Here is an 11,469-nt window from a genome sequence, read left to right as displayed (position 1 = left end):
GATTAAGGGCTTTTCAAATTTGGAATTTATAGAATCCGATTAAAAGAATACCCTTCCTAAAAACCAAATGGACACAGCTGGCTCCCCTGCTAGCCAACCCGCAGTTCCCAGTTCCCACCTGCTGAGAGTTCAGAACTCAGACTGTAGGTGTGGGCTTTTGAGACTGTGCTTCATGAAGAACAGAATTCCAAATTCAAACTATGTTGGAGTGAGCCAAGTGGACAGACCCTCCATGAGTGCACTTTCTTTCAAGAAATCCCCAGATTGACCCCATAGAGGTCTGGGATTACATGGAATATAATATGAAAAACATTTTTCAGGCTGGGTGTGGGGCTTATGCCTGTAATCCCAGCACTTTGGGAGGCCGAGGCAGGCGAATCACCTGAGTCGGGAGCTCGAGACCAGCCTGACCAACGTGAAGAAACCCTATCTCTACTAAAAAAAAATACAAAATTAGCCGGGTGTCATGGCGCATGCCTGTAATCCCAGCTACTCAGGAGGCTGAGGCAGGAGAATCACTTGAACCTGGGAGGCAGAGGTTGCGGTGAGCCAAGATCAAGCCATTGCACTCCAGCCTGGGCAACAAGAGCGAAACTCCATCTCAAAAAAAAAAAAAGAAAAACATTTTTAAATTCAACCCAAGATCTGAACTTCTTGAGGAAAAAGTCAATGTCTTTTCATCTCTGTATTTTTCCCCACCTCTTAGCACAGTGCCTGGCACGTATTAGGTGCTCAATAAATGTCTGTTGAATAGAATTATTGATAATTTAAGAGTGGGAAAAAGGAGTGTCAGAGAGAGACTCAGAGATGCGTGAGGGAGCATGGAAGATGGCTGTTTCATGTAAGACAGGAATGGAAGAAGTCATGAATAGGGATAAGATGGGGGAGTGAGAATCCCTGTAAGTAAAATGTGAGGAAAGGAACAAGCTGAGAACAAGATTGTCCTGTCAAAAAGGCGTCTTACTGTAAATAGTCCAAGGTGACATTTGTTAGTTTTGAATACTGCTTTTGGGTTTCTTTTTTTTCCTTTTTATATTTTAAACTTTTTATCAAAGAACAAAGACTTATGTAGTTTTCTTTTATTCTACACAATCCAAATTAAACAGCTTTTGGTGAAAAAAAAAAAAAAAAAAAAAAAGAAGTTTTTCTTTACCTTTTTTGGTAACTGGCCTGAAAAACAAAGATTTAATGTTTTGTCAAGATAATTTCTTATACTGTCTTTATTAGGTTTTTTGAATACTTAGGAAAACTGAGCTTTGAAAGAGTTAAAATAATTTTTAAAAAATATATCCATGTAACTTTCTACATTGTTTTTAAGCCTTTATCACTCCAGTTAAATGAATGACTATTGTTTCACAGTGATCTGTAATCATGTTTTGAATCTTTTGACATTGTTAGCAGGCTTCCCCAGGATCACATTCTAAATTAAGTCTTTATGACCTTGAACTAACTTTGGGATGTACCAGAGGGTCCTAGAACTTCTCAAAGCTTTATAAAAGAGAGATACTGAACTAAGTCAGGCTTATTTGAGATACTGAATTGTACAGAAAGCAGTGTCAAATGATAAGTGATACAAGATCTTTTATTAATTACATTTATGGGTATATTATTGATATGTTTCTTCCAATATTACATAAAATTCCTAAAAATCTAATATGTCAGTCACAATTCTGGTTACTATGTTGTATGCTACAAAAATAATCAAATTTCCTTGTCATTTTCTGGTTATGGTAGACGTTCATCAGATTTTTAACCATAGCTATTCTCTTTCATCCACAGTTATGATTCTTCTCTAAAAGCATTTGCAATGAGATTCATGAAAAAGACTCTAATAAGTACTCTTAAAGATTCCTAGTAACAAAGATCAATGGACTAACATTTTTTTCAGCACTGTAATGAAGAAATTGATGAATTCATGAAACTAGTAATCAACATCAAGCAGAACAAAAATTAATTACATGAGATTAAGAAATGAATGAATGTTTTCTTCTTTTTAATTTTTGAGATGGGAGTTTCGTTTTTGTTGCCCAGGCTGGAGTGTAATTGCGCAATCTCGGCTCGCTGCAACCTCCGCCTCCCGGGTTCAAGCGATTCTCCTGCCTCAGCCTCCCAAGTAGCTTAGATTACAGGCATGTGCCACTATACCCGGCTAATTTTGTATTTTTAGTAGAGACGGAGTTTCTCCATGTTGGTCAGGCTGGTCTTGAACTCCAGACCTCAGGTGATCTGCCCACCTCAGCCTCACAAAGTGCTGGGATTACAGGCATGAGCTATGGCACCTGGTCTTGCAGGTAATGTTTTTATGACTTTTATTTGAAACATTATCGGTTTTTTTTTTTTTTTTTTTTTTTTTTTTTTATTATTATACTTTAAGTTGTAGGGTACATGTGCATAACATGCAGGTTTGTTACATATGTATACTTGTGCCATGTTAGTCTGCTGCACCCATCAACTCGTCATTTACATCAGGTATAACTCCCAATGCAATCCCTCCCCCCTCCCCCCTCCCCCGGTTTTTTTTTTTTGAGGTGGAGTCTTGCTCTGTTGATCAGGGTGGAGTGCAGTGGCACGATCTCAGCTCACTGCAACCTCAGCCTCTGGAGTAGCTGGGATTACAGGTGTCCGCCACCACTCTGGGTAATTTTTGTATTTTTAGCAAAGACAGTGTTTCACCATGTTGGCCAGGCTGGTCTCGAACCCCTGACCTCAGGTGATCTGTTCCCCTAAGCCTCCCAAAGTGCTGGGATTATAGGCATGAGCCACCGTGCCTGGCGAGGTTCTTTATTTAAATATTTTGCTTTCTAGATTTAAGGAAACCTTTTCTTTCTCTTAAGCTACTTATTTACAGTAATTTGGTATACTTTTGTGAACAAAGGTGGAAACATTTTTTTGTCCCTATTTGACTCCTCTAAAATTTAGAAACTATCCATGAGTATTCTTATTTTTTTATGGCAAGAATTATTTACATAAGTTTAATAAAATTTGCTCTCTCTTTATAACAGGATGTAGTTGGAAACATTGGTTATATATATTACCAAGGCTTTCACTAGAGCATCATATTTGAGAATGTGCATATAAGGCCTGGCTTCAAGGGTTCCCAGCATTACAGTGAGTAAGGCTGTTAATACATCTGTTCTTAGATTATAGCCCTGAGCATTGTCTTTGAGTTCCTGTTATATACTGGTAGACTGAACTAAATCTCAAATTCTTCTAGATTCCTCCAATCTTACTTTCTTGCATGAAATTACTAAAAACACAAACTGCTCTGTTCCTGAAATCCTAAAAGCTAAAACTAGATCAATTTTAAGGGGCAAGTCTCACGGCTGATGACGGGTCATACAGAAAGTTCACCAAACCATCCAGTGCCATAACCAGAGACATTCACAACTGCAAACCAGGACAATAAGTTGGCATTTTCATGCTGCCGACAGCTGCTTCCCTAGATGTTAAAACCAGACTACAGAATCAGACTCCTACTCCTCTTAATCCTACCTTTTCCACTTGGCAGGATAACGGTGTAATTGAAATTTCACAATCAGCAGCTTCTGTTGGTAACTTGACAGAAACTGGTTTAAGGGATCCTTTAGTCCATCTAGTGGGTGACCTTGGCAACATCCCTAATACAACTGTTGCTCTCTCTCTGCTTTAACTCCACCTAGTCATGGGATCCTAGATGATAAAATTGGTCTATATTATCTATTAGTTAAATAGGGAAATTTCTGTGCTGCTGCTAATACTTTATGCTGTACCCAGATAAAGACCTTTGGGAAAGTTGAGACCCATATATGCAAAATAAGAAAACAGGTCACATGGTTACAAAACGTGTCACCTAGTTCTCCATGGTCATCTGATTTATTCAATTGATTCAAAAGTTCAATTGAACCTTGAAGCCTAGGTTCATGGCTGAAAACTATTACACAAACTGAGATTATCATTTTACTTTGTATTTTTCTTTTTAAACTTTGTAGCTATTACTTGTTAAAATTCTGCCAAACTACAACTCCTAACAGAATAATGCTGGCCCAGCACTTTGAGGTGATAGGAAACACCTATGGAACTGATTAAATTAAACTTAATAATTAACTCCAGGTAAACTTAACTTGAGAGCCACTCCCTCCAAACCTCCCTTGTTGCTCAAACGTGGCTAAAAGAGTTTGACACTGACTCCTAGTTGTCAATGACTCCCTCCAACATGAAATCAGACCAACAATCCAGGATAGGTCCATCCTGGTACTGAGGGATATCAAAACTGAACTATTGGCAGGCACAGTGGCTCACGCCTGTAATCCCAGAGCTTTGGGAGGCCGAGGTGGGTGGATCACTTGAGGTCAGGAGTTCGTGACTAGCCTGGCCAACATTGCAAAACCCTGTCTCTACTAAAAATATGAAAAAATTCTCGAGTAGTATCTTTAGAAGAGCAGCCAGCCCCTAGACACATAATCGTCATATTCACCAAGTTGAAATGAAGGAAAAAATATTAAGGGCAGCCAGAAGGAAAGGTCGGGTTACCCACAAAGGGAAGCCCATCAGCCTAACAGCAGATCTCTCTACAGAAACCCTACAAACCAGAAGAGAGTGGGGGCCAATATTCAACATTCTTTTTTTTTTTTTTTTTTTTTTTTTGAGACGGAGTCTCGCTCTGTCACCCAGGCTGGAGTGCAGTGGCGCCATCTCAGCTCACTGCAAGCTCCGCCTCCTGGGTTCACGCCATTCTCCTGCCTCAGCCTCCCGAGTAGCTGGGACTACAGGCGCCCGCCACCTCGCCCGGCTAGTTTTTTGTATTTTTCAGTAGAGACGGGGTTTCACCGTGTTAGCCAGGATGGTCTTGATCTCCTGACCTCGTGATCCGCCCGTCTCGGCCTCCCAAAGTGCTGGGATTACAGGCTTGAGCCACCGCGCCCGGCCTCAACATTCTTAATGAAAATAATTTTCAACCCAGAATTTCATATCCAGCCAGACTATGCTTCATAAGCGAAGGAGAAATAAAATCCTTTACAGACAGGCAAATGCTGAGAGATTTTGTCACCACTAGGCCTGCCTTACAAGAGCTCCTGAAGGAAGCACTAAATATGGAAAGGAAAAACTGGTACCAGCCATTGCAAAAACATACCAAATTGTTTTTGTTTTGTTTTTGAGACGGAGTCTTGCTCTGTCGCCAGGCTGAGTGCAGTGGCACAATCTTGGCTCACTGTAATCTCCACCTCCCAGGTTCAAGCCATTCTCCTGTCTTAGCCTCCCGAGTAGCTGGGACTACAGGAGCACGCCACCACACCCAGCTAATATATGTATTTTTAGTAAAGACAAGGTTTCACCATGTTGCCAGATGGTCTCGATCTCCTAACCTTGTGATCTGCCCACCTCGGCCTCCAAAAGTGTTGGGATTACACGGGTGAGCCACCGTGCCTGGCCAAACGTACCAAATTGTAAAGACCATCGACACTATGAAGAAACTACATCAACTAATGGGCAAAACGACCAGCTAGCATCATAATGACAGGATCAAATTCACACATAATATTAACCTTAAATGTAAACGGGCTAAATGCCCCAATTCAAAGACACAGACTGGCAAATTGGATAGAGTCAAGACCCATTGGTGTGCTGTATTCAGGAGACCCATTTCATGGTCAAAGACACACATAAGCTCAAAATAAAGGGATGGAGGAATAAATTACCAACCAAATGGAAAGTAAAAAAAAAAACTCAAGGGTTGCAATGCTAGTCTCTAAAACAGACTTTAAACCAACAAAGATCAAAAAAGACAAAAAAGGGCATTACATAATGGTAAAGGTATCAATGCAACGAGAAGGGCTAACTATCCTAAATATACATGCGCCCAATACAGGAGCACCGAGATTCATAAAGCAAGTTCTTAGAGACTTACAAAGAGACTTAGACTCCCACACAATAATAGTGGGAGACTTTAACACCCCACTGTCAATATTAGACAGATCAACGAGACAGAAAATTAACAAGGATATTCAGGACTTGAACTCAGCTCTGGAACAAGCAGACCTAAGAGACATCTACAGAACTCTCCACCCCAAATCAACAGAATATACATTCTTCTCAGCACCACATCACACTTATTCTAAAATTGGCCACATAATTGGAAGTAAAACACTCCTCAGTAAATGCAAGAGAATGGAAATCATAGTCTCTCAGACCACAGTGCAATCAAATTAGAACTCAGGATTAAGAAACTCACTCAATATCGCACAACTACATGGAAACTGCACAACCTTCTCCTGAATAGCAAAATGAAGTAATTTATAACGAAATGAAGGCAGAAATAAATAAGTTCTTTGAAACCAATGAGAACAAAGACATAATGTACCAGAATCTCTGGGACCCAGCTAAAGCAGTGTTTAGAGGGAAATTTATAGCACTAAATGCCCACAGGAGAAAGCGGGAAAGATCTAAAATTGATACCCTAACCTTACAATTAAAAGAACTAGAGAAGCAAGAGCAAACAAATTCAAAAGCTAGCAGAAGACAAGAAATAACTAAGATCAGAGCAGAACTGAAGGAGGTAAAGACATGAAAAACTCTTGAAAAAAATCAATGAATCCAGGAGCGGTTTTTGTTTTGTTTTGTTTTGTTTTTTATTTTGAGATGGAATCTCGCTCTGTTGCTCAGGCTGGAGTGCAGTGGTGCTATCTCGGCTCACTGCAAGCTCCACTTCCTGGGTTCACACCATTCTCCTGCCTCAGCCTCCTGAGTAGACTATAGGCATCCGCCACCATGCCCAGCTAATTTTGTTTTTGTATTTTTAGTAGAGATGGGGTTTCACCATATTAGCTAGGATGGTCTTGATTTCCTGACCTTGTGATCTTCCCACCTCAGCCTCCCAAAGTGCTGGGATTATAGGCGTGAGCCACCATGTCCGGCCAGGAGCTGTTTTTTTGAAAAGATTAACAAAATAGATACACCGCTAGCCAGACTAATAAAGAAGAAAAGAGAGAAGAATCAAATACACACAGTAAAACATGATAAAGGGGATATCACCACTGATCTCACAGAAATACATACTACCATCAGAGAAGACTACACACACCTCTACACAAATACACTAGAAAATCTAGAAGAAATGGATAATTTCCTGGACACATACACCCTCCCAAGACTAAACCAGGAAGAAGCTGAATCCTGGAATAGACCAATAACAAGTTCTGAAATTGAGGCAGTAATTAATAGCCTACCAACCAAAAAAAGCCCAAGACCAGACGGATTCACAGCCAAATTCTACCAGAGGCACAAAGAGGAGCTGGTACCATTCCTTCTGAAACTATCCCAATCAATAGAAAACGATGGACTCCTCCCTAACTCATTTTATGAGGCCAGCATCATCCTGATACCAAAACCTGGCAGAGAAACAACAAAAAAATTTCAGGCCATTATCCCTGATGAACATCAATGTGAAAATCCTCAATAAAATACTGGCAAACTGAATCCAGCAGCACATCAAAAAGCTTATCCACCATAATCAAATTGGCTTCATCCCTGGGATGCAAGGCTGGATCAACATATGCAAATCAATAAATGTAATCCATCAGATAAACAGAACCAATGACAGAAACCACATGATTATCTCAATAGATGCAGAAAAGGCCTTTGATAAAATTCAACACCCCTTCATGCTAAAAACTCTCAATAAATTCAGTATTGATGAAACGTATCTCAAAATAATAGGAGCTATTTATGACAAACCCACAGCTAATATCATACTGAATGGGCAAAAACTAGAAGCATTCCCTTTGAAAACCAGCACAAGACAAGGATGCCCTCTCTCACCACTCCTATTCAACATCGTGTTGGAAGTTCTGGCCAGGGGAATCAGGCAGGAGAAAGAAATAAAGGGTATTCAATTAGGAAGAGAGGAAGTCAAACTGTCTCTGTTTGCGGATGACATGATTGTATACTCAGAAACCCCACTGTCTCAGCCTAAAATCTCCTGAAGCTGATAAGCAACTTCAGCAAAGTCTCAGGATACAAAATAAATGTGCAAAAATTACAAGCATTCCTATACATCAATAATAGACAAACAGAGAGCCAAATCATGAGTGAACTCCCATTCACAATTGCTACAAAAAGAATAAAATACCTAGGAATACAACTTACAAGGGCTGTGAAGGACCTCTTCAAGGAGAACTACAAACCACTGCTCAAAGAAATAAGAGAAGACACAAACAAATGGAAAAACATTCCATGCTCAAGGATAGGAAGAATCAATATCGTGAAAATGGCCATATTGCCCAAAGTAATTTATAGATTCAGTGCTATCCCCATCAAGCTACCATTGACTTTCTTCACACAATTAGAAAAAACTACTTTAAAGTTCATATGCAACCAAAAAAGAGCCTGTATAGCCAAGACAATCCTAAGCAAAAAGAACAAAGCTGGAGGCATCATGTTACCTGACTTCAAACTATACTACAAGGCTACAGTAACCAAAACAGGATGGTCCTGGTACCAAAACAGATATATAGACCAACGGAACAGAACAGAGGCCAGAAATAATGCCACACATCTACAACCATCTGATCTTTGACAAACCTGACAAAAATAAGCAAGGGGGAAAGAATTCCCTATTTAATAAATGGTGTTGGGAAACGGGTTAGCCATATGCAAAAAACTGAAACTGGGCCTCTTCCTTACACCTTATACAAAAATTAACTGAAGATGGATTAAAATACATCTTAAATGTAAAACCTAAAACTATAAAAACCCTAGAAGAAAACCTAGGTAATACCATTCACGACACAGGCATGGGCAAAGAATTCACGATTAATACACCAAAAGCAATGGCAACAAAAGCCAAAATTGACAAATGGGATCTAATTAAACTAAAGAGCTTCTGCACAGCAAAAGAAACTATCATCAGAGTGAACAGGTAACCTACAGAATAGGAGAAAATCTTTGTAATCTATCCAACTGACAAAGGGCTAATATCCAGAATCTACAAGTAACTTACACAAATTTACAAGAAAAAAGCAAACAATCCCATCAAAAAGTGGGTGAAAGATATAAACAAACACTTCTCAAAGGAAGACATTTATGTGGCCCACAAACATACGGAAAAAAGCTCATAATTACTGGTCATTACAGAAATGCAAATCAAAACCACAATGATACACCATCTCACACCAATTAGAATGGCATCATTAAAAAATCAGGAACCAACAGATGCTGGAAAGGATGTGGAGAAACAGGAACACTTTTAAACTGTTGGTGGGAGTGTAAATGAGTTCAACCATTGTGGAAGATAGTGTGGTGATTCTTCAAGGATATAGAACCAGAAATACCATTTGACCCAGCAATCCCATTACTGGGTACATAACCAAAGGATTATAGATCATTCTACTATAAAGACACATGCACATGTATGTTTATTGCAGCACTATTCACAATAGCAAAGACTTGGAATGAACCCAAATGCCCATCAATGATAGACTGAATAAAGAAAATGTGGCACATATACACCATGGAATACTATGCAGCCATAAAAAAGGATGAGTTCATGTCCTTTGGAGGGACATGGATGAAGCTGGAAACCATCATTTTCAGTAAACTAACACAGGAACAGAAAACCAAACACTGCATGTTCTTGCTCATAAGTGGGAGGTGAACAATGAGAACACATGGACACAGGGAGGGGAACATCACATACCGCGGCCTGTTGTGGGGTGGGGGGCTGGGGAGGGAAAGCATTAGGAGAAATACCTAATGTAGATGATGGGTTGATGGGTGCAGCAAACCACCATGGCATGTGTATACCTATGTAACGAACCTGCACGTTCTGCACACATATCCCAGAACTTAAAAGTATAATAATAATAAATTAAAAATTAGCTAGGCATGGTGGCACTTGCCTGTAATCCCAGCTACTCGGGAGGCTGAGTGGGAAAATCACTTGAACCCGGGAGGCGGAGGTTGCAGTGAGCCGAGATCACTTTGCCTGGGTGGCAGAGTGAGATCTCAAAAAAAGCAAAAAACAAAAAAACCAAAAAACCCCAAAACACACACAAAACCCTGAACTATTACACAAGCTGATTGGTGATGTTTTTGGGAAAACATCTAGATCAAATGAGGGAAATGTGAGTTGTCAGTATCAAAATGGAGTCCCTTGTGTTACAAAAAGAAAGAAAGAAAGAAAGAAAAACCTTGAAAAACAGAGCTAGGGAAGGCCATGAAGGGAAGATTATTATGCACAAATGCCTGATAAGAAGTACCACAAAAGGCTCTGCAAAAAACACAACCTTGCAGAAAAAAATACTTCCATGAGGATGTCTGCCCAGCAACTGCCTGCCTGACCTTGGACTGGAGCCACCCTTGTTATTAATCCTTGTAGATAAGGATAATTATTTCTAAACAATTATGTAATCCTCCTCATTTTTTCCTTTAAAAGCTTTTGCCTTCGTCTACCTCCCTGAATACATACATAGTTTATTATGGCTCACATACTCCTGTTGCAATGCCATTCCTGAATAAATATAACTTTCTTTTTAGAGAGTCGCTGTCTGTTACTTAGATTGATATGAGCATGACAACTAAGAAATCATAAAGAAAAGGAGTGGTAGAATTGACTATATAAAAATGCAAAACTTCTGTAATTAAATAAAAACAAAATCAAAAGTTGAAAGAAAATCGTAACATGTATGACAGGAGGCTATATTAGTTTCCTAGTAAAAATTACCAGAAACTAGGTGGATTTAAGCAACAGAAATCTATCCTCTTGCAGTTCTGGAGGCTAAAGGTCTGAAATCAAGGTGTCGATAGAGCCATGTTCTCTTGAAGGCCCCAGGGAAGAATCTGTCTCACGCCTTTTTCTTAGCTCCGGACGTCACCAGCAGTCCTCGGTGTTCCTTGGCTTGCAGCTGCATAACTTCAGTTTCTGCTTCCACTGTCACACAGCATTCTTCCCGTGTCTTCATGTGTTCTTCTCATAAGGACAGCAGTCATGTTGGATTAAGGGTTCACCCTACTTGGCACGACCTCATCTTCACTGATTATATCTGCCAATGACCCTGTTTCTAAATAAGGTCATTATTTGAGGTAGTAGGGGATTAGAACTTCAGCACATCTTCTTGGGAGATACAATTCCACCAACACCAGTCTTTAATACATGAGTAGATTTTACAAATGAGTAAGAAATGAAATGTTGGCCGGGTGTGGTGGCTCACGCCTGTAATCCCAGCACTTTGGGAGGCCGAGGCGGGTGGATCACTTGAGGTCAGGAGTTTGAGACCAGCCTGACCAACATAGTAAAACCCCGTCTCTACTAAAAATACAGAATTAGCTGGGTATGGTGGCGCATGCCTGTAATTCCAGCTACTTGGGAGGCTGAGGCAGGAGAATCGCTTGAGCCACGGAGGTGGAGGTTGCAGTGAGTTAAGATCACGCCATTGCACTCCAGCCTGGGCAACAAGAGTAAAACTCCGTCTCAAAAAAAAAAAAAAGAAGAAACAT

The 11,469-nt window shown here is 40.0% G+C and overlaps 1 protein-coding gene across 4 annotated transcripts in view; it reads right to left on the bottom strand.

Moving 5' to 3' along the window:
* Positions 1 to 11,469, bottom strand: part of SIMC1 (SUMO interacting motifs containing 1) — a 93,724-nt gene that overhangs the window by 75,887 nt on the left and 6,368 nt on the right. The window lies entirely within an intron of this gene.

Source organism: Papio anubis, chromosome 5 (assembly GCF_008728515.1).
Source record: "Papio anubis isolate 15944 chromosome 5, Panubis1.0, whole genome shotgun sequence".
In the NCBI taxonomy this organism is placed as follows: Eukaryota; Metazoa; Chordata; class Mammalia; order Primates; family Cercopithecidae; genus Papio; species Papio anubis.
The sequence above is the reverse complement of the archived record's forward strand: the minus strand, read 5'-3'. Positions and strand labels throughout refer to the sequence as shown.